Source organism: Microtus oregoni, unplaced genomic scaffold (assembly GCF_018167655.1).
Source record: "Microtus oregoni isolate MIOR12 unplaced genomic scaffold, Mior012 000105F_ref0000443, whole genome shotgun sequence".
NCBI classification, from domain to species: domain Eukaryota; kingdom Metazoa; phylum Chordata; class Mammalia; order Rodentia; family Cricetidae; genus Microtus; species Microtus oregoni.
The window spans coordinates 639,660-665,532 of record NW_024544720.1 but is presented as its reverse complement, the minus strand read 5'-3'; the positions used below and the strand labels follow the sequence as shown (position 1 = coordinate 665,532).

Sequence of the window (25,873 nt, the reverse complement as noted above, 5' to 3'; positions counted from 1 at the left end):
ATCTCATTTTACAACTGTAGACACAAGACTCAGAGAGGGCAGCACTTTGCACAAAGTTGGCCATCTCTCTTCTGTTTATGAGGGAGGAACTCTTCTACCTGGAATACTTGCCTCGAGGTTGCACAGAGCCTCATTTGTTCTGTCCAGATCACTAAATATCACCTATCTTTCCAGTCCATAGACTAGCAGTCAGTTCCTCTTGTCATCTTTTTTCTTTTATCTTTCTTTTTTCATTCTTTCCTGGAGGGAGGAAAGTATTTAAAGCCATCCCAGGAAGTACCAAGCACACTGTCACCTAAGCTATGTGTAATATGTACACCCACTGGACCCTGGTGCTGCCGCCTGGTTCCTACTTGTATCAGATCTGTGCATAAACTGAATCTCCCTTCTCTGGAGTACACAGAACCCGCTGGCGTCAGCTGAGGTCACGGTCCCACATTTAGGGGAAAACATGAACTCACTGTGGTTGCAAGCGCATGTCTGTGGCCACTATGAAAGGCTTTCTCAGCAAATGGTGACCATATTTCTAAGAAGTCTGTTGACTTCAGCACTTCTGACTATTGCTGTGTTCTGATTTTAAATCCTGGCCTGCCTCACTGAAGCATTTTCCACTTGCTGTCATAAGCTGTAACACAGAGGAGCCTTCCTCCCCATCAAAACCATGGTTAGCTCTCCTCGGCTACCCACTGCAGCCTCTGAAGATGAGGCGACTAATAATAAATAAATAAGAATACAAGAGCCAGGGAAGATGGGGGACCCCAAGAAAACAAGGCCTTTTAAATCAACATGATGAAAACGCACATGAACACAGAGACCCAAGCAGCAAGCACAGCGCCTGCACAGATCTGCACCAGGTCCCCAGTGTACAGATTCTAGTTTCCAGTTTAGTGTTTTTATTGTTATCTCTGAATGTGGGAATGAGTGAGTCTCTAATTCTTATGGCTTCTCTTGGGCTATTTTCCTTCAGTTTGTTTTGTCTGATTTTAATGTGCTAATTTTTATTTTATCTTATTATCCCTTGGAAGCCTGTTTTGCTTTCTGATGACGGACAGAAAGGGAGTAGATCCAGATGAGTGGAGGGGTGGAGCAGAAATGGGGAGTAGCAGAGGTAAGGGAAACCGGAAACCATAATCAGGACATATTATGTGAGAAAACATTTATTTTCAATAAAAGAAAAAATGTAAACTAAATAAAAAAAAAATCCAGCAAATGCTCTTAAAGACAAATGGTCAACCAGCTGAAAGACACTTTCTGGACACAATTCCTTAGATACATGTGATCACAGGAACATAGCCAAATGTGATAGATTGGATGAAATTGCAGTCAGAAAGAACCTTATCCCAAATTCGTCCACACCACTTTGTGTCTAGAAGCGGGATGTTAACACTAGCAACTTCTTTCCCTCAGTAGTTTTGAAATATACGTGGATGGCCAGGTGTGGTGGTGTATGCCTGAATGTCAGTGTCCAGGAGGCTGAAGCTGCCTGAGCTCTAGGCCAGCCTTCAGTACACAGCTGACCCCATTCTCAAAGACAAAAGGTCAAACAAGATGAAGAGTGACGTGGCACATATTGCCCCTGCTGCTGTAGTGTGCCTGTGCAAATGTTCCACAGTCCAGCCTTGCACACTCCCACTTGACACCCTCAGTTTGCCCCTGCTGCTGTAGTGTGCCTGTGCAGATGTTCTACAGTCCAGCCTTGCACACTCCCACTTGACACACTCAGTTTGCCCCTGCTGCTGTAGTGTGCCTGTGCAGATGTTCCACAGTCCAGCCTTGTACACTCTCACATTTTCACCAACCCAGAGTCTACAGAGACAGTGCACACCTGCACTACAGAGACAGCGCACACCTGCACTGCACACCTGCACTACAGAGACAGCGCACACCTGCACTGCACACCTGCACTACAGGGATCAGTGCACACCTGCAGTGCACACCTGTACTGCACACTTACACTTTCTGGGTCAATCACTCAAAATCCCACTGCCTGGCATAATTACCACACCTACATTCTTCAGTTTCTCTGGTGCAGCTTTTCTGTCCCTTTAGTCTTACTTTGCACTCTGGGTTGTTTCATCTAGACTGCCTCTTAAAATTTGGCTTAAATAGCCGGGCAGTGGTGGTGCATGCCTTTAATCCTAGCACTCGGGAGGCAGAGGCAGGCGGATCTCTGGGAGTTCGAGGCCAGCCTGGTCTACAAGAGCTAGTTCCAGGACAAGAACCAAAGCTACAGAGAAACCCTGTCTCGAAAACCAAAAAAAAAAAAAAATCATTCTTTTTATACTTATCACATTTATACTTATCACAGTTGCAGATGCCATGGCACAGATGTCAATCAACCTATTTTGGGTTTTCTATTTATACGCTTTTTTGCTTCATGACTATACTTGTATGTTTTCAAATTTTCTTCTCCGTTCCTGTTTTCCTTGTACTGACTGGTAAGTCATACAGTCTATTTCTTTTCCTTAAAATCCCTAAAGTCAATCTCTAGCAGCCTTCGAAACAACACAAGGCCCTCGGAAAGTTCAAACTTCTCTTCCTCGCTCCACACCAGCTGCTGACCACTGCTGCCGACACCTTGGTGTCAGACTGTTTTTCATGGCCCCAGCCAATGTTTTCAGGCTGATATTTATTTGAACAAGTATGTTTGCTCACCTGCTTCCTTACAATAACTGACTCATCCACCCCTCGCTTTCCTTCTCTGTTCAACACTGTTCTGGTTGTTGCATGACAAACTAACCTTGTAGCTTTGGGCAGTAACCATCTTGTCCTACCCTGTAGCTGAGGAATTTGAATTGTAGCCAGCAGGGCCATCCTTCTACAACTCCTCAGTCTTGTCATCCAGTGGGACTCAGAGGACACACCTGTCTGGAGGGTCTGATGACCCAGGAAGGCTACACAACTATCTCACATAGTTGTCTCATGTTGCAGTCAGGGGACTCCAGAACAAGTATCCCAAACAACCCACAAGTACAGCATGACCTTAAGCCTTGGAAGTTAGTATAGTTATCACTTCTCCTTCCTCTGTGTGTATGTGTTTGTGAGACTGAAGAAGGGAGGGCAAGAGGGAGGGAGAGAGGGAGGAGAGGAGAGAGGGAGAGAGGGAGAGAGGGAGAGAGGGAGAGAGGGAGAGAGGGAGAGAGGGAGAGAGGGAGAACATACATGTACAGGTCAAGTTGCCCCTGCATGCAGGTATGAAAGGCAGAGGTAAATTTTGAGTGTCTTCTACCACATTCAACTTTTTGTGTTTCTCTGTGTGTTGGATAATTTTGCATCAACTTTACATAAACAAAAGTCATCTGTGAGGAGGGAACCTCAATTGAGAAGCTGCTTCAAGATTGGGCTGCAGGCAAAACTACAGGCATTTTCTTAATAACTGATAGGGGAAGGCCAAGCTCATTGTGGGAGGTGCCATCCCTGGGCGGGTGGTCCTGGGTTCTATAAGAAAGCAGGCTGAGCAAGCCATGGGGAGTAAGACAGTAAGCAGCACTCCTCCATGGCCTCTGCATCAGCTCGTCTTCCAGTTTCTGCATGTTTGAGTTCCTACCCTGACTTCCCTCAATGATGAACACTGTTTGTATAATGTAAATGGTTTAAGCCAATAAACCCTTTCATTCCTGAGTTGCTTTGGTCATGGTATTCATCACAGCAACAGTAACTCTAAGATACAGTGTGAGTATGTGTACATGTGTGTATGTGCACATGCCTGTGTGTACACAAAGACCAGAAAGGGGCATCAGATCACACAGAGCTGGAGTTACATGACCAGCTTCTTGTACCGGTGCTGGGATCCGAACTCCAGTGTCCATGTTGTGCAGCAGGTGCTCCTAATCACTGAGCCCTCTCTGCAGCCCTCCATCTAGTGATTTAGACAGGGTCTATCACTGATCAGAGACCACCGTAGCAGTTAGACTGGCTGCCAGCCACAGGCAGGATCCCCGTCTCCACCCCCTATGCTGGGGTTCCAGGCATCATTTTGAGAGAAGAATCAAAGACCAGTATAGATTTAAGAAGAGAGGAATTGACTTTTTTTTCCTTATGCATAGGTGATGAAAGATTACACAGCGGAGGACACAGGGAGATGGAAAACACAATTAGGATCATTGTAAGAAAATATAATCTGCTCAGCTTCCCATGTCTCTAAGCCAGGAGGTAAGTGGTAGCTTGAATGTAACTGGCCCCATAAGCTCATAAAAAATGACACTACTGGAAGGTGTGGCTTTGTTGGAGGAAGTGGTCACTGTAGATAACATGCTCAAGCCATGCCCAATATCTCAGACCACTTCCTGCTGCCTTGGGGTCAAGCTGTAGGATAGCAGCTACTTCTCCAGCACCATGCCTGCCTGCATCTAAGAGAGGCTTCCTGACTCAGCTTCAGCTGCAAAACCCTGCAGCTATTAAGAGGTCCTGCCACAAAACACTTAAATGGTGTTGACGAAAAGCTGAACACATGCTTTTCAGTTTTCAGCCGTAGCAGGAAAAAAGCTGTGCGTTTAAAAATGCCGGCTTTCTGGGCTGTCCTGCCAGGGCAAACTCTGACTCTTTTACACAGGCGGTTCGTGTGGTTTGCAAGCACAGGCTGCTGAAGGTCGCTTGCTGGCAGGGACCTTGAAATGCCATGGAGTTGTGGCAGTAAACATGGCTACAGCCAGTACCTCAGCCAAGAGGCTGGAAAGCTAAGGAATGGGCTGGATCCAGCTGCCAAAGCCACAGCTTTAATCCCACCCATATATTGCTCAGTAATTTAAAGGCTCGTGTGGTCAGAAAAAGAGAGATATACAGTAAAGAGAGATTCAAAGACAAAGAAAATTTCTAAATGGTTTACTGTGTGTTAAAAATATATGCAGACTAAAAGTTGAAGTTCTTAAAGTAAAAAAACAAAAAAAAGGAAGATAGTAGTTGGGTGTGGTAGTACCCACCTTTAATCCCAACACTTGGGAGGCAGAGGGAGATTGACCTCTGTGGCTTCAAGGTGTGGTAGCACACGCCTTTAATCCCAGTGCCTAGAAGGCAGAGACAAACAGATCTCTGTGAGTTCAAGGTGTAGTAGTGTACACCTTTAATCCCAATGTCTGGGAGGCAGAGACAGGGGGGGGATCTCTGAGAGTTCAAGGACAGCCTGGTCTACAGAGTTATTCCGGGTCAAAGATACAGAGAACCTGTCTCAGAAAGCAAAAAATAAAAGTAAAAGTAAACAAAATAGAGTTAAAATAAAGCCGTACAAATATGGAAAATACACAGAGAATTTTGATACTGTTGCTATTATGCTCTGTTTGAATTGTTTGAATGCTGAGGAAGAAGCAACAGCTGCTAAAAGATATTTGTTTATAAATGCTGCTGAACTAATCCAACATAGATATTTTGAAAATGCCTTGACTTTGAAATTTGGATCTAAGGACATGATGCTTTGGAAAGGAGTTTCTTATTTTGTTTTCACAGAGGATGAGACCCTGTTCATTTCTTCTATTCCAATATGGTATGATGGACCATGCCCTCCTGAAGGGTTGCTGTGAACATCTTCAGAAAATTGCTTCGCTCAACTGCCAACTGAGATGAAACTAGCACACAGGTTATACCATGAAAGACCTAACTAATGACGCCCTCATTCAGCAGGAAGCAGTTTGGAGAGAAAAAACTGCACCCATGTTCCCAAATATTGTTTATAAATGTTCTTTTACATTTAAAGGGGGGATATGATATAGATATGAATAATTTGCATTAGTATATATTTTGCTTTATTGATAGAGATTTAAGGTCAATTTTGTTATATGTATATGTATTTCTGATCTTGATTATGGTATTGTGATTATGTAGTTCACTTAAAAATGTAATGTATATAGGTTGTTAATGGATAATCATCGATAATAGTCAAGCTTGTAGTCATGTTAAGATTTTCTAGATGTACATAGATATATTTTAGATAGGCATTCTTCATATCTTTCAAAGATTATAGAATATGGCATTTTAAATGTTTTAATAATTTAGGGTTTTTCATGACAATGAGACACGCTGCTCCTGGAAGCACCAATCTACTTCAAGAGGAAGATGGGCATCGAAGAGGATCCTTATGGAGTTTGATAGCCATTTGGGCAAGAAACTGCTCTTGCCTGGTCTATTGCATAAACTGGACACAGAGAACCCACAGAGAGAGGACTACTGAACTTGCATAAAGGTGAGATGATCTTTCGGGGTTCCTGATTCATGAAAGAGTCTGCGAGACATTCTGCAGGACACAACAGATAGTGACTGAACTGACTTTGAAATGTCCTGCTTAATGGAAATGTCTCTGGATACCATGGGCCTGTAGGCCAAAGATGGATGCCCCAACGGTACAGAGGAACTTTGGGTGACTGTCCAGGCAACAAAATGTCTGTCATTTCTAGAGTTTGAAAGTTGCTTATTTCTTGTTTGCTTAGGTAATATTATATCCATCTGGAGTCTTTGATGGAGTTAAAGAATATATAGATAGTTATAGTTTTCCTTAGATATGAAAAAAGATAAAATAGATGTAAATATTATAACTTTTACTTGATAACTGTTTTGTTATATGTAATTTTGCTATGTTAAAGTTAAAGCCTTCCCTTTTTTTGTTTAAACAGAAAAAGGGGAAGTGATGTGGGAGTGTCATATATCAAACTGTTGATTTCATTGGTTAAGCAATAAAGAAATTGCTTGGCCCTGATAGGTTAAAACATAGGTGGGAGGACTAAACAGAAGAGAATGCTGGGAGGAAGAGGAAGTGAGCTCAAAGACGCCATGCTCCCCGCTCCCGGAAAGATGCATGTGATGAAGCTCCGACCCAGGATGGACGTAGGCTAGAATCTTCCCTGTAAGACCGGTGCTACACAGATGATTACAAATGGGCTAAATTAATATGTGAGAATTAGCCTAGAAGAGGCTAGACAGAAATGGGCCAAGCAGTGTTTAAATGAATACAGTTTGTGTGTTGTTATTTCGGGCATAAGCTAGCCAGGCGGCCGGGGTGCTGGGGACGCAGCCCTGCCGCTCCTATTACTACAAGACACTGACACTCACCCAAGAGAATGACACGGGCTTCATCATCCTATTTCTTCTTCCAAGATCAGGTTTTACCTAACTGGTCCTGAGCTGAGCAGCTAAAACTTGAATTAAAGTTGCAACCTTTACTGACTAAAGAATCCAAGAATGGCCTCCAGGACAAATAGCTCAGTCAGCACAGTGGGAGGGGTTAGTCTGGCAGGAAGTCTCTGCAGTCATCAACCTAGATTTACACACGCTGGTCAACAGTCTGTAAAGAACCAGACTTGGGCCAGAGGAAAAAGGCTATGTGCTAACTTCAAACCTGACCCATGCATATGGAGAAAGACCCATTTCCCATGGCTGTACCCATGTCAACAATATACATCCAATCAGTACTTATACTGCTACCTACAAAAGGAAATTTTAGAACTGAAGAATAACACATATGGAAATTTACTAGATTGTTTTTAATAGCTTAGAGATGCATAGTAAAGAGTAAGGAGGGGCAAATAGTCATACAGGTTTAATTCAATCTGTAAACCAGAAAAAATGTTGAAAGAAATGAACACAGTATCCCAGGTATCTTTGGGATTAAAAACCAAAGGTTAAATATCAACAGAATTTGAATCTAAAAAGATCTAGTAAGACAAATGAGAGTGCAAAACACTGTAAGAGGCCATGACACACACAGTACAACCAGTTCCTAGATCCGGATTCAAACACTGTAAGAGGCCATGACACACACAGTACAACCAGTTCCTAGATCCGGATTCAAACACTGTAAGAGGCCATGACACACACAGTACAACCAGTTCCTAGATCCGGATTCAAACACTGTAAGAGTTCATGACAAGCACAGTACAACCAGTTCTTAGATCCGGATTCAAACACTGTAAGAGGCCATGACACACACAGTACAACCAGTTCCTAGATCCAGATTCAAACACTACTTTCCAGTGAAAGGGACCAGGCTCCTCAGACAAACAGATGTTTATAGGACAGGGTGGGAAAACCCAAGATGAGCCTAGAGGGTGGCAGCTGATTCTAGATAAAGTCAAGTGACAACCAAGACTAGCCACCACAGATTCTTCCAGGGGGACAAAGGAAGGAGAGTCTCGAAGAGACAGGAACCAACCTGAAGAGTTCCTAAAGGCTGGACCAGGGAGCATAAAGCAAGCAGTGGTGATATTGGGTTAGAACCCAAAGAACGACAATGCCACCTATGAGTCTATTCTCATATAAACATAAGGCTGACCACATGGATGAATATGCCCTCTTACAGTAGACTTAGCAAATGACAGGGAACAGGAAAGGGGAAACACCATTCTCAGCAGAGAAACCCAGAAATCTCCACACAGTTCAGCTTCAGCATCACTAAGGTGCCAGTCCCCACTTCACATCCTGGTAGCATGCAGTGAGAAGGGCACTTTGTACTGGATGGTAGACCCTCCGGCTACCTTTCTCCCTCTCAGAGACCAGGTAGCATCCACTGAAGCCTCTCTCCAGTCTTCCGCAGTTTTCTCTCTCTCTCTCCCTCTCTCTCTCTCTCTCTCTCTCTCTCTCTCTCTCTCTCTGACATTCAGCTGTGAACAAGGCTAGTTAACCCCACCACCACCACCACTTGCTATTGCAGGTAAGTTTATACTCCTACCTAGTATTTGATCCCTGAGCATGTGGGCTAAACCAGACTAAGTTATGTGGTGTGAAACTTCCTGCCACACCTAGACACAAAAGTCAGAAATTCCCTTTGATCTCTGTGTTTTTCTGAGGGAAAAGCAGAGGGCGTGTCTCTCCCTTCAGGATCTGTCATGTGATGAGGCTCCTAAGTTTTGAGGAAAGGTTTCTCTCTCCGTTTCAGGCTGCACTCCGCTGTCTGCTGCGTTAGCGTCCTCCCAACTGCTCTCCTACTTCAAGTCTCAATCCATGGGCCTTGCTGCAGTCTCCCCTACCTAAAGCAGCTCTTTCTGAAGGGTAACTCTGTTAGCTCCTTTCTCAGACCTGCTGAATCTGACCTGAATTCTTGTTATCACACCCAAAACCACACCTCTCTGGGCGTGAGAAAATACCGTACATGTTCACATTGACAGACGTCCTAAAAACACTAGGCCAGTACTGAACAACAGCGTGAGGCCCCTGAACAGCACGTGTGGGAGACACAGTTCCAGTCTGATGGAAAATGTGCTAAGACAGGAAAAAAAAGGGGATATGAAAATACTATAGGTAAAAGTTTATACAAAGACAACCTTTTAAATTTAATAAATATATATTACACAAGAAAGCTTAGGGAAGCTGGTGATGACTACGTGGCAATACCCTCACTATCTTTGTAACTTTTTGATAAACCTACACATATTTCAGACGTAACCATTAATCTTTAAAATTGTGGCCATTGTGGTGGTATATGTCGCCAATCAGGGCACTGAAGAGGGTAAGATAGAAAGCAGCTCAGGACCAGCCTTCCAGAGCATGGAGCCCTTGTCTCAAAAAGACTGAAATATTCCAAATTAGGTGAAACATAAACTTAAAGTTCAAAGAATCTGATAAGTGAGAGCATTATAAATCTAAAAAATGCCAACCAAACTATATCACTATCAAACTTCAAAAAAAAAAATGAAAAAAGGAAGAGAGAATAAAAAAGAAAATCTTAAAAGTAGCCAGAATAAATGATACAGACCTCACAGGGAGCCTGATGCATTGATACATTCAAGACTGACTTCTCACACACAAGGCGGCCTCAGAAAATAGGAGGCTAGTCTAGCTTTTAAGTGCTAAATAGAGGGGCAAGCTTTCCTCAAGTATATGCTTTAGATTTTCTACTGCCAACTGTACTTGTCGAGATGGCAGCCCATTCCTGGTAATCATTAAGACTGACAATAAGTGGAGTCGGAATTAATTTTTACTTTATTCAAAACAGAAATACCTTATTAATTTAAAACAAATACAATATAAGACTAATGCTCCCTCCAAAATATTTACTTTCCTCTTCCTCCAAGAAGTCTCATAAACACTGGCTAAGATGAGGTGGCCCTGTGAAGAACCATCTCTTAAAGACAGGTGGCTCCCAGCTTTCCAGCCCTTGGACCTGTGCGGCACACTTTCCTGTCTCCCCAGCGTGAGGATGCTGTTCGTTGGCATCCTTAAAGAGTTAGTACAGTTTAAAGCTGAAGTTGTTAGAAATAGCAGAATCGGTTTGACACAAGAACCACCGTCAACTCCCAGACAGTTTTGACCTTTGCACTCTGGTTGCTTTAACTTGATTTATTGGGTTCCAGCACTACAACCCTAAGCTTTTCCCCTTTGCTCTTTTTTTTTCACTTTAAATAAAATACAATGTTGAACAACAGAAAACTGTGTGTCCAAAGTACCAGGATATTCAGAATTTAAATTCCCCCTGGAGCTGTAACTCTAACCACACCCCCATGTATGTATAAACTACAATAGGGTCTTTCATTGCAGAACTCAGACCCATGAGGCAATTTCATCCATCACTGAGTAAATACTGCAGGAAATGTAGTCAAACAGGGATTTGACTTTATTCCCTTAACTATAAATAAAAATATGTAGCGCTTTGTAGGATTACCACATGTGGTAGCATGTCAGCTCCTCAAGCAATCTCTAAACCCACCTAAGCACAGGAATAACCGCCTGCAGTCAGCAACCATGTGTGAAAGACCCTACTGTGATGTGTGCAGAGCTCAGATCATCCTGGGAAGACCCTACTGTGTGTGATGTGTGCAGAGCTCAGACCATCCTGGGGAGACCCTACTGTGATGTGTGCAGAGCTTAGACCATCCTGGGAAGACCCTACTGTGATCTGTGCAGAGCTTAGACCATCCTGGAAAGACCCTACTGTGATGTGTGCAGAGCTCAGACCATCTGGGGAGACCCTACTGTGTGTGATGTGTGCAGAGCTCAGACCATCCTGGGAAGACCCTACTGTGATGTGTGCAGAGAACAGATCATCCTGGGAAGACCCTACTGTGATGTGTGCAGAGCTCAGACCATCCTGGGAAGACCCTACTGTGATCTGTGCAGAGCTCAGATCATCCTGGGAAGACCCTACTGTGTGTGACGTGTGCAGAGCTCAGACCATCCTGGGAAGACCCTACTGTGATGTGTGCAGAGCTCAGATCATCCTGGGAAGACCCTACTGTGATGTGTGCAGAGCTCAGACCATCCTGGGAAGACCCTACTGTGATGTGTGCAGAGCTCAGATCATCCTGGGAAGACCCTACTGTGATCTGTGCAGAGCTCAGACCGTCCTGGGAAGACCCTACTGTGATGTGTGCAGAGCTCAGACCGTCCTGGGAAGACCCTACTGTGATGTGTGCAGAGCTCAGACCATCCTGGGAAGACCCTACTGTGTGTGATGTGTGCAAAGCTTAGACTGTCCTTGGAATATTAGAAAATGCACATGAGGATGAAGCAGGAACCATGACTGCCAAGATAGGGAAAGCAGATCACCCTCAAGTAGCTGGACCTCGGCGTGACAATTAGCCAAGGGTAGAGGAGAGGTCTGGGATGTGAACACCAAATCCAATAGTGTTTGACTCCCACCAGCAAAAGCTGACCCTAAATTCTGCTGAACTCGGACTATCTGATATCAGTGTTTTCCCTGGCTACCCTGATCACATTTATTCCCAAGGCAGCCATGCCTCTTTGCCTGGTTTGTTTGTGCCCATGGTGTCAGCAGTACTGGGTTGCAGAGATCAGGATGTAAGTTATGGCCATCAATTTTCAATCCCTTGATTGACAACATGCATGTGAAACAGAGCCCATTTCAATTCTGGAGTGTGTTACTTAAACTGGATTACAGTGGGCTGATCAGAAAGACTCCTCTGAGGGTTCCCTGCAGCTAAAGATGATAGGAGACTTCACTCTGGTCGTCAAGACCTGCACTTGGGACAGAGGCTGATCAGTTAGTCACTCAGCGGCTGCCTCTGTTTTCCAGACAGGGTTTCTCTGTGTAGCTTTGCTGTTCTAGAACCTGCTCTGTAGACCAGGTTGGCCTCAAACTCACAGAGCTCTGCCTGCCTCTGCCTAACTGAGTTCTGGGATTAAAGGTGTGCACCACCACCACCACTGGGTTTCAGTCTCTGACATCTTAGATGTGCTGTGACAAACATTGTTATATTTATTTCCTGGCACTATCAGCTGTTAGAAACTTCATGTGATCCTGGCTCTGTCAGAGTGGGTGACATACTAGGTTTCTGTCTTAGTTTTGGTGTTTATTGTTGTGAGGAGACACCATGACCACAGCAGCTCTTATAAAGGAAATACTTAGTTGAGGTGGCTGGCTTATAGTTTCAGAGGTTTAGTCCATTATCATCAGAACAGGCAGATTGAAGACTTGCAGGTAGACTTGGTGCTGGAGCTGAGAGTGCTACATCTTGCAGGCAACAGGAAGTCAACTGTCAGTCACACTGAGGGAAGCTTGAACAAGAGACCTCAAAACCCACCCCACAGGGACACACTTCCTCCAACAAGGCCACACCTTCTGATAATGTTACTCCTTTTGGGGGCCATTTTCTTTCAAACCACCATGGTTTCTATTTCTTCATATGAAATATATTTTAAAATTAGAAAATAATCTTTTGGTGTTTAACTTGCTAAAGACCTGTCCACAGACTATGACACACCTCTTGCAGCAAGTTTGCCTTTTCCTCCCCAAGCCTTTGTCACCTTGTCAAAAGCACATCATTTGCAGCCAACTCTCCCTTATCCAGACACAGACATTTTGACTTGTCAGTGAAGACACAAAGTGAACCTATGGAAAAAGAAAAAGACCAAACCAAGCAAAGAGCACCGAAACCACACATTAGAGATAATCTCCTTATAAGAAAAATAATTAAGGAGCTGGAGAGATGGCTCAGAGGTTAAGAGCATTGCCTGTTCTTCCAAAGGTCCTGAGTTCAATTCCCAGCAACCACATGGTGGCTCGCAGCCATCTGTAATGGGGTCTGGTGCCCTCTTCTGGCCTGCAGGCATACACAAAGACAGAATATTGTATACATAATAAAGAAAAAAAAGAAAATTAATATTTACAGAGTACTTAGGGTGCATCCAACACATTCCCTACCTTCTGAAGTCCCTGATATTTTTCCTAGTCCCAATACATAGGCAAGGGAAAGGTGGGTGCTTAGATACACAGGCCCAGGATCATGAGAATCTGAGTCAAGCACCAGACTCCAGAAAGTTCTTTCTCACCCACTGTACCCACATCTTCCACTGATGGCATCCTTAAGGGAGCCAGGATGTGCCCGTCTGTATGAAAGTCACATGGAAACCAAACAGCAGCTCATGACTAGTTGTAGTAGAAGCAAAGGGAACCAAGGGCTGCTCTCAGGACCACAAAGTTGGAAGGAAGCTGAGTCCTGAGAAGGAGATGGGCACAGCCCCTCCACTAACTCTCATCCCACTTTAACACTTAGGAGCCAGGCACAGCAGCACAGACCCACAATCCCAGCACTCAAGGGGCTACAGCCCCAGAGGCTGCACCAGGGGTGCCCCAGGAATAGCCTGTTAGCCAGATTTCTGTTCTGGAAGCAGCTTCTTCCACTAGTAAAACACACTTGTCTTATCACATCCCCTCCCCTTCTATGCAAGGCAACCTAATCAACTATCAACTTTTAAATTCTACACCTTTGGCTTTTCCTATGCAGCTCATTGACACTGAACACAACGATGCTCATACTAAGCCAAGACCACCACTACCAGTTCTTCCTCCCCACGGAGGCCTGCTTCCAGGGACTCCTATAATCTTTCCAGGTACTGATTTGGAGAAGAGGGATCTGCCAGTGAAATTCAAGGCCTGGCTTGAAGTTGACAAGCATGACCCTCCACAGGGCTTTTCCTCTTCTGAAGGAAACAGAAGCATGGCACAACTGACTGCATGTGCCAGCTGACCTCAGGGAGGACATGGATGCTCCAGCTGACCTGGGGTGGGGGACATGGATGCTCCAGCTGACCTGGGAGGGACACATATGCTCCAGCTGACCTGGGAGGGACACATATGCTCCAGCTGACCTAGGGAGGACACATATGCTCCAGCTGACCTGGGGGGGGACACATATGCTCCAGCTGACCTGGGGGGGACATGGATGCTCCAGCTGACCCGGGGGGGACACATATGCTCCAGCTGACCGGGGGGGGGACATGGATGCTCCAGCTGACCTGGGGGGACACATATGCTCCATCTGACCTTGGGGGGACATGGATGCTCCAGCTGACCTCAGGGAGGTCACCCACCCAGCAGTGACACAGGACATGCAGGGTCTGTACTCAGTCCCACTGGAAGAAGCTGTGACTAAACCCTGGCACAGAGGAAGGCAGAAACTGCTCCAAGAACTGAGAAAAGGGGAAAATGACTCCTGGCCCTTCTTGTTCCTTACTGTTTCCAGGAGCTAGGTACAATAATTTATTCCGACAATTCTTCATAGGAAAAAGAGTCCAAGTCCTTAAACCCATTTCTGCCCTGACCGTGTATGGCTTCAGAGTTCCTGTCTCATGTTCCTGCTGGCATGTGGCTTCGAGCCTGCATACGAAGCCACACTCCTGGAGCATTTTTCAGCTTGCCTTTTTCTAATGGGAAGCTTTGCCTTACAACCCTGAAACTACAAAAGTAGGCTTTCTAAAAACTGATCAGAAAACACTCCAGAACTGTGAAATCCTTAAGCCTTGGGACCACAGCCCAAAGAGGCAGGAAGATCCCGAAAGTCAGAGGTCAGGGAGGCCCAGGTCTAAACAGGTGTCTTCTAGATTGGCAGGACAGCTATGCTCATGAACTTAAAGCAGCCATGGTTGCTTGCACGAGATCAAGCCAGGAGTAACATTCCAGCTTGGAGCTGGGACAGACTCATAAGCGGCCCCTAGCACTCTCTTCCCCCAGAAGCCACTGATACTTGATGGCTTCTGGTGGAAGGGAGAGTCAGCCTTCTCTAAGTGTGGCCCTCTAGAAGGCCAACCTCACTCCAGTAAATGGCCCTATACCCATGAGTTTATGAACAACACCGACCAGACTCAGCGGGTTATTTTAAAAAGAGGACATGAAGTTGAGAAGGGGTAGAGAGGCAGGTATGGGAGGAGTCACTGGGAGAAGTGGCGGCAAATATGATCAAAATATACAGTGTGCAAATAAAATTGAGAATTTCACCCAGTGGCGTCAGTTTTGTGTCACATAATTGTACTCAAGCAATCTTCTGGGACATTTTTATCCTAGGAAGAGTGTTCATGATGTCCCAGATATTTTTATTCCTAGCATCTCTGCATGATTTCCCAGAGAATAGCAAACAGCTGGTACTTCAGTACTAGTAATTAAGGTTCATATTTGTGAATAATCTCAGCAACTCATGAAAACATTTATATCTTGGAATTCCCCAGGGTAAAACTGTAATTAAATCACCTCCAACCTTGGAAGTGGATCACAGTGTTTCTCCAAGCTGCTGTGTGGACTCCATGCACTACATATAATATGGGGAGACAGGGACTGCTGGAAATGCAGACACGGAGACAAACGATAATGATGCCCGGGCTACTGAAGGACAGCCTCCAGGAGAGCAGCCAACCATCCACACGGGAGCAGGATGCTCAGAAAATTCTCACGGACTTAACAGTTTCTGAGCTACCTGAACCACCCTTGCCCTCACAACCATGGGATCAGGATTTTCTCAAGCCACTGCACACATAAAGTTTATGAAAATCAAGGATGACAGGCAGAGGTAATGGCTCGGTGTAACGTACTTGTCAGGCGAGCATTGAGGACTTGAGCCCAAGTTGAAAGGCTGGCTTGAAGGTGCACATCTCTAATCCCAGCACTGGGAAGGTAGATCCAAGTAGATCCCTGGGCTCCCTAGAAATTCAGCACACCCAGTTGGTCAAATCCAGGCCAGAGAGACACCAAGGCGGTCAGTGCAGAGCATCCAAGGGTGACCTCTGACCTCCACATGCATGACTGCACATTTGCACTGTCAACATACACACAAGTCCAAGAGTGAATATTTCAGATGAAACAGGAAGCACAGTGAAAGGCTCTGCTCTTTCCCACCGTATTTGACACTGTTTGGGTTCCAGAGTGAACTGCAGCCATGGACAGTGTGAATGTAAAGAAACTTTAATGCCCCCCTTTCATCACCACGTTTCTCTTGTCTCAGCCATTAAGTTGACCTACGTGGGCTGCTAATGTGGACCTGTTCCAAGACCTGCCTGAAGTTCTTGTTAAAACAAACGACTGGACCTTAAGGATCTGTATGCCTAACAGATCCCACGAGATGCAATATTCCTACTCCAAGGCTAATCTATTCCCAACCACTGTGATTAGGAGTTCAATTTCAATGACGCTTTAAAACAAATTGCATCTGGCAAAAGATTCCAGCCACTTGCAAGATCTCAGGCAGGATGCTGCTTAGTATACTGAGGAATTCGGGCCATTCAACATTTGCAGGATGGATGATAAACACATCCTTTCTTGGCCACACCTCCCCCAATCCTGGCTCCTGTCTGACCCCACAGCCCCAACTTCCTGCCTTACACTAACAGTCTCTTTGTTTTCTTTGTAGGAAGCCAAACAGGAAGGGCAAGAGGTCCCCATTCCTGTCCTTGGATGCAGACTTCCTCAGTCACTAAGAAGATGGGTTCCCTCCACGAGAGATTTTTTCATCAGGTAACCAGGTCACCTGGGCACAGATGAACTTGGGGCAAGGCTAGGTCAAGGGTAGACTCAAAATTCCCTCAAAACAACAGAAGCGGTCAGACCTCAGTATTTATACTCCAGCTTGTGTGGGGATAAACACACACCATGTCACAGCTTCTCACAGAGGTAGATCCAGAATGCCCACACCAGCTGGGTGCCCTGTTCTTAGAAGGGGTTTTCCAGTCATCTCACCAAGATGTGAGTATCAGGTCAGCACTTTTTGTGTACTGAACATGCCGTGCAAGCATTCCACCCTTGAACTATATCCCAGTCCCTTAAAAACACCCTACCAGGTTTTTTTCTTCTGGGCCACCAACCAGCTTCCAATCATGACACAGGGGCTTCTTACTAGTTACGAATGCTGAGGCTAGCGTAGGCTCCTTCCTGCCTAGCTCTTTTAAATTAACCTGTTTCCCTTTATCTGCCTCTTGCCTCAAAGCTTTTTACTTTTCCTTCCTTCTGTATATCTTACTTTCACGTTTCTCGTGTCTGGCTGGCGGCTGCCTGGCTTCTCGACCTGGCCGTAACCCCCTCTTTCTGCTCATTCTCTTTTCTCATTTCTCTTAAGCCTAGATTCCTCCTTTTATTTATTCTCTCTCCCTGCCAGCCCTGCCTATCTTTTTCCTGCCTAGCTATTGGCCATTCATCTTTTTATTAGACCAATCAGTGCCTTAGGCAGGGAAGGTGAAACAAATGCAACATCTTTTTATAATTAAACACACATCCTTACATCGTTAAACAAATGCAGCATAAACAAATGTAACACACCTTTGCCTAGTTAAATAATATTCCAAAACAAAACACCTCTAACAATAGAAATATGCTTACTATAGTTTAAATATCTATGTAAGAGCTACGGGACACTAATTAAAAAACATTGTGCCTGGGCATTTTGTCTGCATGTATGTCTCTGTACCACACACATAAAGAGGTCACAAGAGCCTTCAGTTCCCCGGCAACTGGAGTTACAGAGGGCTGTGAGGCACCAGGTGGGCGCTGGGAACTGAACCAGGCTCTGACTGTTCTTTTCTCCCAAGGGAATGTATAATGACTGTTGACACTAATCCATTTATAATATATGGACCAACAGGCCATGCCTAGCACAGTGACATGAACAGCTGAGCTGTGAAATCTTCCCGCAGCCTGCAGATCAGGATCTCCCAATCTTCTTCCCCACCAACATGTCTACTATCACACAGACACACCCGTCTCTCAGATGTCATACTTTGTCCAATCCATTTACTCTCTGTCCCTAAGGCAATGGCTTCTAACTGGGGGTGACTTAGTCTTTCAGAAGATATTTAGTGTTGCTTAAATTATTTCCTTGGAGAAGACTTAAACAATACCCCCCGCCCCACAAGGTTCCAACAAAAAACCGAGGTACAATTTCATCAAAATTCACTCTGGGAACCAGTGTGTGTATCGGGGTTACTTACAGAGCAATGGTTGAGGAGTTACAGGGCCGAGCATGGGCAATCCCAGTGGAAGGGTAACTGGAAGGTCTGTACCCAGCGTGGTCGCTGCCGCTGTGGCTGCTCAGATGGAGCTCCTCCCCTAGTCTATATCCCATAGCCAATCCCCAAGGCCTCGGGCAATTGGGGCAGAATTGCAATCACTTGGTACAGAGGAATGGCTAGATGCTCAGATAAGGGTTCCATGACCCTCCCCGGCCCCTTTTCTACAAAGTAACGTCCAAAGTCAGTAGGCTCAGCTGTGATGACCTCTGCAAATGGAAACAGCTGAACTCATGGGGCTGGAGGACACTCCTTTAACACTTGGCCATATACAGGGACATCGGTGGTAATCAGGTGGGCTGCTCCTGACACCCAGAGAGCAGCACCCGAAAATGCAAGGAACAGTGTGACCCAGAGTCAGAGATAAACATTCTTAGTGCTGAGATTCCATGATGCTCTGGAAAGAGTGCAGGTCATGGCCTTGTTTCTTTTCTTTAGCATTGAATTATTCACATGGCACCCCTGTGGAGGCCAGAAGACAGCACTTGGGAGCCGGTTCTGTCTGTCCACCATGTGGGTCCTGGTTTCCCTCTGACCCATTTCGCCAGACCCCATTTACCTATTTCTTTGGTCACTCACATGATAATTTAGCCTCAATTTTCCTGCTCTTTCATTCTTCTGATCAACTGTTCTACAAGCCCTCATCCTCAATGGAGTCACTCGACTTCTACATCTCAACTGAGCATACAAAGAATAATAAAACTAAATAAGCAACACAATCACATGAGTGATGGGCTCCACATATTCACAAGTTCCAGTATGAGAAGAGAGATCTCCCTAATTGCCCCTGAAGTTCCTGGCCTTTCTCACTAGCCATTATTCTAAACTTCATGACATGAACACTGTATTAAAACTCACTCACTTCACTTAAAATCTTTCGCTGTAATAAGACGTGAGCTTTTGCACGTTCTCTCTCCCCCTCCCTCCCCTCCCTGGAATGTTAACCCAGGGTCTTTTATCCACCAGACAAAAGCTCTCACTGAGCAGACCTGTGAACCCCACAGGGACTCAGTATCATCTCTTCCCACCTTTCCCTTCTAAGGACGCAGCCATGGCCTGTTTGCCCCTCTGGGTCCTTGATTTATCAATCATAGAGCCCTCTGAATTCTCCACCTCAACTCTTCCTCTTTCCCATCCTTTTTTATCTGAGAAGAGATTGCTCCAAACCCCCCAGATGAACAAAGCACTCTCTATCCCATACCATTCTGCCTATTCTTTCTCCCCAACCCCCTTCTGCGCACTAGGCTCTGCTCCCATCTTGCTAGACTACCCAAGTTCCACAGTGAAGGCAAATTCAGTAGGTCCACTCAGTCTTTAATTTGGCAGAATACACGGACGCCCCCCCCCCCCCCATGCACGCCCGCAGGGTCTCTTCTCTTTTAGGATCTGGGATTACACTCTCTCCTCTATCTTTGTACTTCTGGCCTTTCCTTCTCCCACTTCTTAGATGAACAATGTCCTCTGTGTCCTATAGCTCTGGCTTCAAACCTTATTCACTGAATCTACCCAGATTCTTCACTCACACCCAGGACCAAGGTCAAAACCCTGACACATCAATCCAAGTGTCTCTGAGAACTGTCATACTGATCATTCTCTCTGCAATTTTAATATAGGTCATATATCGCTACAGAAAAAAATGATAACTGAATATATATGCGTAAAAGACTTGGAGGCTCCTCTTATAAGCAAGGATGGCTCACCTGAACACAGCATGCTGGAATTCATTTTTTTTGCAGAATGGATCCTTCTAAATCTATAAATATAGACAGAAGACTGAGCATTCTCAAATGTTCAACAAAGGATAATAGAATCTCTACCTACTAGACATAATAGACAGCTCAGACCTCCAAATGTACAATATACCGTGACATATGCCTGATATTATTGGTAACAAGAAGCACTGGCGGATTTGCCTTCTATGCCAAAACAGAGCAAGTACATCTTGATTCTCATTGCTTTCCAAAATTAGACCTTCAATTGCAAATGTCAAACAAAGTGTAAGGAAACGAAAAGTCAGGAGACATTACAATGGAACTGAAAATACAGAAATGCTACTTCACAACAACTTCTCCAGGAAGCAAGCATCACAGACTATTAGCAGTGAAATGAGTGTGTCAGAATCCATTCGGACAGTCACTGAGGCTAAGGACAAAAAGTTCCCTGCCACAGGGCCCTGAGTGTGGGAACTATACAGTGTTCAAAGACAAGGCTCTAAAAGAACCAAGAACTCAGTTATGGAGATGTGGTCTCAATTCCCTGTGGATGTGACTGCTCCATGCAAACCAGACTCTGGTTTCTTCTTTCACTGCCCAGTGAGCCCAGTTGTGTCCAGTTTTAAGATAGTGAAAAGGAAAAGGTGGGCAAGGAGCACAGCAAACTGTTAGACAAGTTCACTACAAAGTTAGTACTGACCAAGCCTAGGGATAAATGAGCTTCATAGCCAGAGAGCCCAAGTTCAGATCCCAACATCACCATCCAAACAACTTTGTAACTCCAACAATCCATCCAGTTTGCCTATGCTACAGCTTCTTCTTCACACATATAACAGGAACTGAAACAAATTCTCACTTTATGGGCAAAATGCCTAGGCCATGTGTGGTACTGTGAATGCTGTATAACCTATATCGCCATCCTATTTCCTTTACTATTTTTAGGCTCCATGTCACACTACAGTCTGCTCCGACTCCAGCTTAACAATGCCCACCAGGTACTGTGTTCACAGCACAAAACAACACTGCAGCTGACATCTCCAGCCACACTATCTGCAGGCTCACAACCCATCACCAGGACTGAGTTCATGCAAGATTCAATGCACCCCAAAAGGGGATGTGGCTCTGACATATGGTACAGCATGAATAAGTTCTGGGAACACTCTGAGTGAACTCTCCCAGTCACGAGTGGGCAGATATGGCAGGATTCCATCAATACGAGATCTCTGGAGCTGGCAAACACAGTGGAGCAGGATCAGAGGACATCCGCAGTCCGGGGTGAGGGAGATGGGAAGCAGTTATTTAATGGGTGCAGCATTTCTTTGGGAGGTGATAATGAAAAGTTCTGGAAATGCATTTCAGTGACCACACAGCTTTGTGAATATACTTGATACCACCCAACTGTGCACTTAAAGAACTTAAAATTGTTGGGACCATTTGGAGTCCTGGCCTCCAGCTGCTCTTCCCTGATAGTGACCTTTACTTTCCTTCTGATTTGAGTTACTGAAAGCTGGGTCAAAGTTGTTTACCAGTTCTGCTTCACAAGCACGTGTTGCCTTGCCTTGAGGATCAGAGGATAAGGTTTTCACCTGTTGGCCCACCCGACTGTTGGGTTTATACGCCTCCGTGGTGCTATTGAATAGGGGACTTCTTACCAGTGACCTAGAGGTCCGTGTCCCTGTCTTTGCATGTTTCAACCTCCAGCCCCTTGCCTGAAGCTCAGGAACTGTATGGTAGCGCATAGAGCGCAGACAGGCGTTGTGCGCTGCATAAAATGGTATTTTTTGTCCTGTGTATCATCTAGGAACATACACAAAATAAAAAATAACCTTTTCAAAACCCACAGAATACATCTTCAAAGAAAGCTGTATCATGAGAGCGGGTCTTAACTCATTCTCAAGCTTCTAAGTAGGGCACAGTAGGAATAAACATCAGCTTGTAGCTGGCCATGGTCTAAAACGCCCAACAGATGGGGGCCGGGGGCACAGCTTAAAATTTTCAGAAGTGAGATTATGTTGTGGGATGTTTAACTCTTTACTCTTTAGGGGGCCCACCACCCCACTCCCAGATAAATCACACACGGAGCTTATTCTTAATTATAAATGCCCAGCCTTAGCTTGGCTTGTATCTAGTCAGCTTTTCTTAATTTAAATTCTTGTGACTACCTTTTGCCTCAGGGATTTTATTCTTCTCTAGTTCTTCTTTCTCCGTGGCTGGCCCCTCATGTACTCCTCTTGTTGTCTTGCTCTTTTCTCCCCAGATTTCTCCTATTTATTCTCTCTGACCGCCTATCCTTGCTCCTGCCTTGTTATTGGCTATTCAGCTCTTTATTAAACCATCAGGTGTTTTAGACAGGCAAAGAACCACAGCTTCACATAGTTAAACAAATGCAACATAAATAAAAGCAACACAGCTTAAAATAATATTCCCCAATGGAATTATGTTATTTTTATTTTAAACAGAATCTTGCCATGTACCCCAAAGCAACTTCAAACTAGCAATTCACACTAGCAGGTGACAAGTGTTTGTCACCACATCTGGCTTTATTTTCTGTGTTAAAGCAATTTTTAGTCCCTTTAAAGGAGAAAAAGAAATACTCTGAAGGACTATGTGAACATGGGGATGTAACAGCAGTTTTGAAGGCAAACTTAATCCTTACATGCCCGTAATGGGTACATTCATGGACTTCTGCAGGGTTTCCGTTTACCAAACAACCCTGAAGTAACCTCAAAAGTCAATGCAGAAATGCAAAGTCCGTTACTGTGACACACAAAAGTACAATATAACTCATCGGGTAAAGGGGCGAGCCCCCAATCTGTGATCTGAACTCAATCCTTTGAACCCACATGGCGGAAGGAGACAAGTGATCCCCACAAGTTGTCCTCGGATGATGACACATGCAGCAGCACACACATGCACACCCAGAGAGAAATACATGACTGCAATAAATAAACTTTTCAAAAGTGAAATGTTTCAAATCTCAAGCTAAATTTTTATTGTACAATAAAGACACAATGAAGGGAAATTTAACAAGACATCTACAATAGCAGGCAACCAGTTATCTGGTAACAATCACACACAGATTAAATATTAATCCAGGAACAACAATTTACAAGGAACTAGTGTCATTTTCAAAGATAGAAAGTCAGGGCCATCCTTGCTCCTGCCTATCCTTACAACATCAGTAAGCACATGGCTGCTCCTTGCAGCCAAACTGGCACCCCTCTAAGTAACTCTATTGCCCCATCTGACAAGTGAGGAGTCTGGGGTGTAGAGAGGTTGGGGACCTTGCCTGGGCTCCCCGAGTTGCCTACTAAGCAATAGAGCCAGGGTGTAAAAATCTAGATGTCAGCTTCCACCACTTACAGTTTGTTCACTGCACCTTACTGTCCAATGGTGACAGTGGACAATGAGCCACAGAACGCTCAGCAAATGCAAATGCAAGCAACCGGAGAGTCAGACACAGCAGAGGCCCTGAAGGAATTGCCACATTTCAACACAGAACAAATGATGTTTCTGACTGCACAATGAAGAAAGAAGGCAAGACAACCACTTAATGCCTTTAAATTAAATTATTTACCAACATTTTCATTACAAAAAATGTACACATCTCTTGGAGCTCTGAATATAACATAAAGAAACATCATTTGCCATTTATGTAATCCTCAGAGATAGATGGTGTGTGTATGTGTGTGTGTGTGTGTGTGTGTGAGAGAGAGAGAGACATGTTTTCTGGATGTTTTAACTCTAAGAATATGAAAATTTACAACATATCTATAAATACTCAAACAGCCTGGAGCGGCCGCTCAGTAGGAAACCCACCTGCTGTGCAAGCACAATGACCCAAATTTAATCCCCAGAACCCGAGTAAAAAAGTTGCACACAGGACTGCAACTCCAGTGCTGAGGAGGTGAGAACAGGCACATCCTGGGGGTGCTGGAAAGCCTAATCTACATGGCAAAGTGAGAAAACCTGCCCCCCCCCACACCACAAAAAAAACAATGGTGATCAGCATCTAAAAAACCACAGTTGAGGTTATCATCTCGTCCTTACACACACACCCCTACTCTCTCTCACACACGCATGGAAGATGAGTGAGCAAACTCATGGGATCACATATGACTACTGTAAAAAAAAAAAAAGCCTGGTATTTGACCACTAATGGTGGCTATTTAAAAACAAACAAACATAAAAATAGAAAGGAAGGAAGGAAAGAAAGAAAGCAAGCAAGCAAGAAAGAAAAAAAGGAAATGAAGGAGGAATGAAGGAAGGAAGAAAGGAAGGATGGATGGATGGATAGATGAATATAGGATGGATAGATGAATATAGGCTTTGAAGTCATACTATAACCTTGAATTTAAATATTAACTTTGCTTTTAGTTACTGGTAATTTTCACCCAGTCAATTTCATGGAACTAAGCTTCAGCTATTTTCTCTGTAAAGCAAAACATAATAATTCATAACTCACGACACTATGCATGAACTAAGGAGACAATGTAATGTCAAGTGCTGGGCATAGTTCCTGCTAAAAGACGGTTAACAGTAAATAACATTCCACTTTGTAGCCCCCCCATACTGGACAACCTAATCTTTACCAACTACTGAAGCACTGGCAGAATAACACGAAGCACTGCATACGCTCCAGAAATAAATGCACTCATTGCACGTGGAAATAAAACAAAAGCACGAGGGGTCAGAACTAAATTCAGCGTAAACAAGAACCCGGCTGTCACCCTTGGAAACAGCCCTAAGCACCGCTGGCCAGTGTGGTTACCGTCCGCCCTGAGCGCCACCTTTGCAATCAACTGTCACCAGTGCTTGAAAGCGCGGAGCGCTACGGACGCGGCTATAGTCTACGTGACAGACAGCATCCCACGGGCTCGTCCCACGGGCGCCCGAACGGAGTAATCTCAGGGTTCACCCCTGCTCACCCCAGGGGTCCGCGTGGCCCGGAGCAGCTGACTGACAGCCGAGCCGCGGGTTACCTGTCTCAGCCGCCGGCGCTGCAGCGGCACTTCCGCAGACTCCAGGTTACTACGGGCTACCGGGCAAACACCGATGGCGTCATCAACGCGCGCCCCGGGCGGCCACGGTCCTTCCTGAGGGCCGGCCCCTCGGTCGACGACTGCGCAGGCGCAGAACGCCGCGCGCAGCCTCGGTCCCCAGGGTTTGTGATTGGTGAAAGCACGCACGCCTCACTGAACTGCACTTGTATACTTTCTGCTTCTGAGACAGGGTCTCTCTATGTAGCTCTGGGTGACTTGGAGCTCACTAGGTAGACCAGGCTGGCCTCCAACTCAGATATCCGCTTGCCTCTGCCTCCTGAGTGCTGTGGGTAAAGGAGCGCACTTTATTCTTTAGTCCACGCTTCTGCTGCCTGTGATTGCGGTTTACATATTCATCCCACCACAATGTCTCAAATTTAGTCCAATTGAGCGCCAGGCAGGTCTTAAATAAGGTCGCACTATATGCCAGGCAGACACTGTGTTCGCAACTACAGAGGTGGATCTGTTGTGCCTGCCCATGTGGAGATTATCTTTGGTTGAGAAAGTGAGTCAGATACATGTATGTATGCTTCTGTGAGGCCGAGATAAGGGTGTCAAATCCCCCTGGAACTGGAGTGCCAGACAGTTGTGAGCTACCACGTGGTTGCTATACACCAAGCCAGGTCCTGTGCAACAGCAACCAGTGCTCTTAACCGCTGAGGACTGTTGCAGGCCATCAGCTCACTCAGTGTGCTCTTATAGGCAAACCTATGGCAGTAAGACTCCAAGAAACGGAAAGCAGTCAGAGCCACGTTAATATAGCCCATTATTCTCTGAAAAGACTCATTTAACTGGGGAGAGGAAACTTTTAAAGACCTGAGAGAAAAGCAGCAGAAGGATCCAAAGCACCTGGCACAGGCGCCTGTGATACCCTTGAGGAAGTAGGTTGGGGAAGAACACAAGGGGAGACCATCAAGG

The 25,873-nt window shown here is 45.2% G+C and overlaps 1 protein-coding gene across 1 annotated transcript in view; it reads right to left on the bottom strand.

Moving 5' to 3' along the window:
* Positions 1-24,958, bottom strand: part of LOC121443390 (aminopeptidase O-like) — a 254,765-nt gene extending 229,807 nt beyond the window's left edge. The window contains exon 1 of the mRNA XM_041645146.1: positions 24,896-24,958. The gene's annotated coding sequence lies outside the window, so the exon portion shown is untranslated. The remainder of the gene's footprint in view (positions 1-24,895) is intronic.
* Positions 24,959-25,873: the final 915 nt, after the last annotated feature.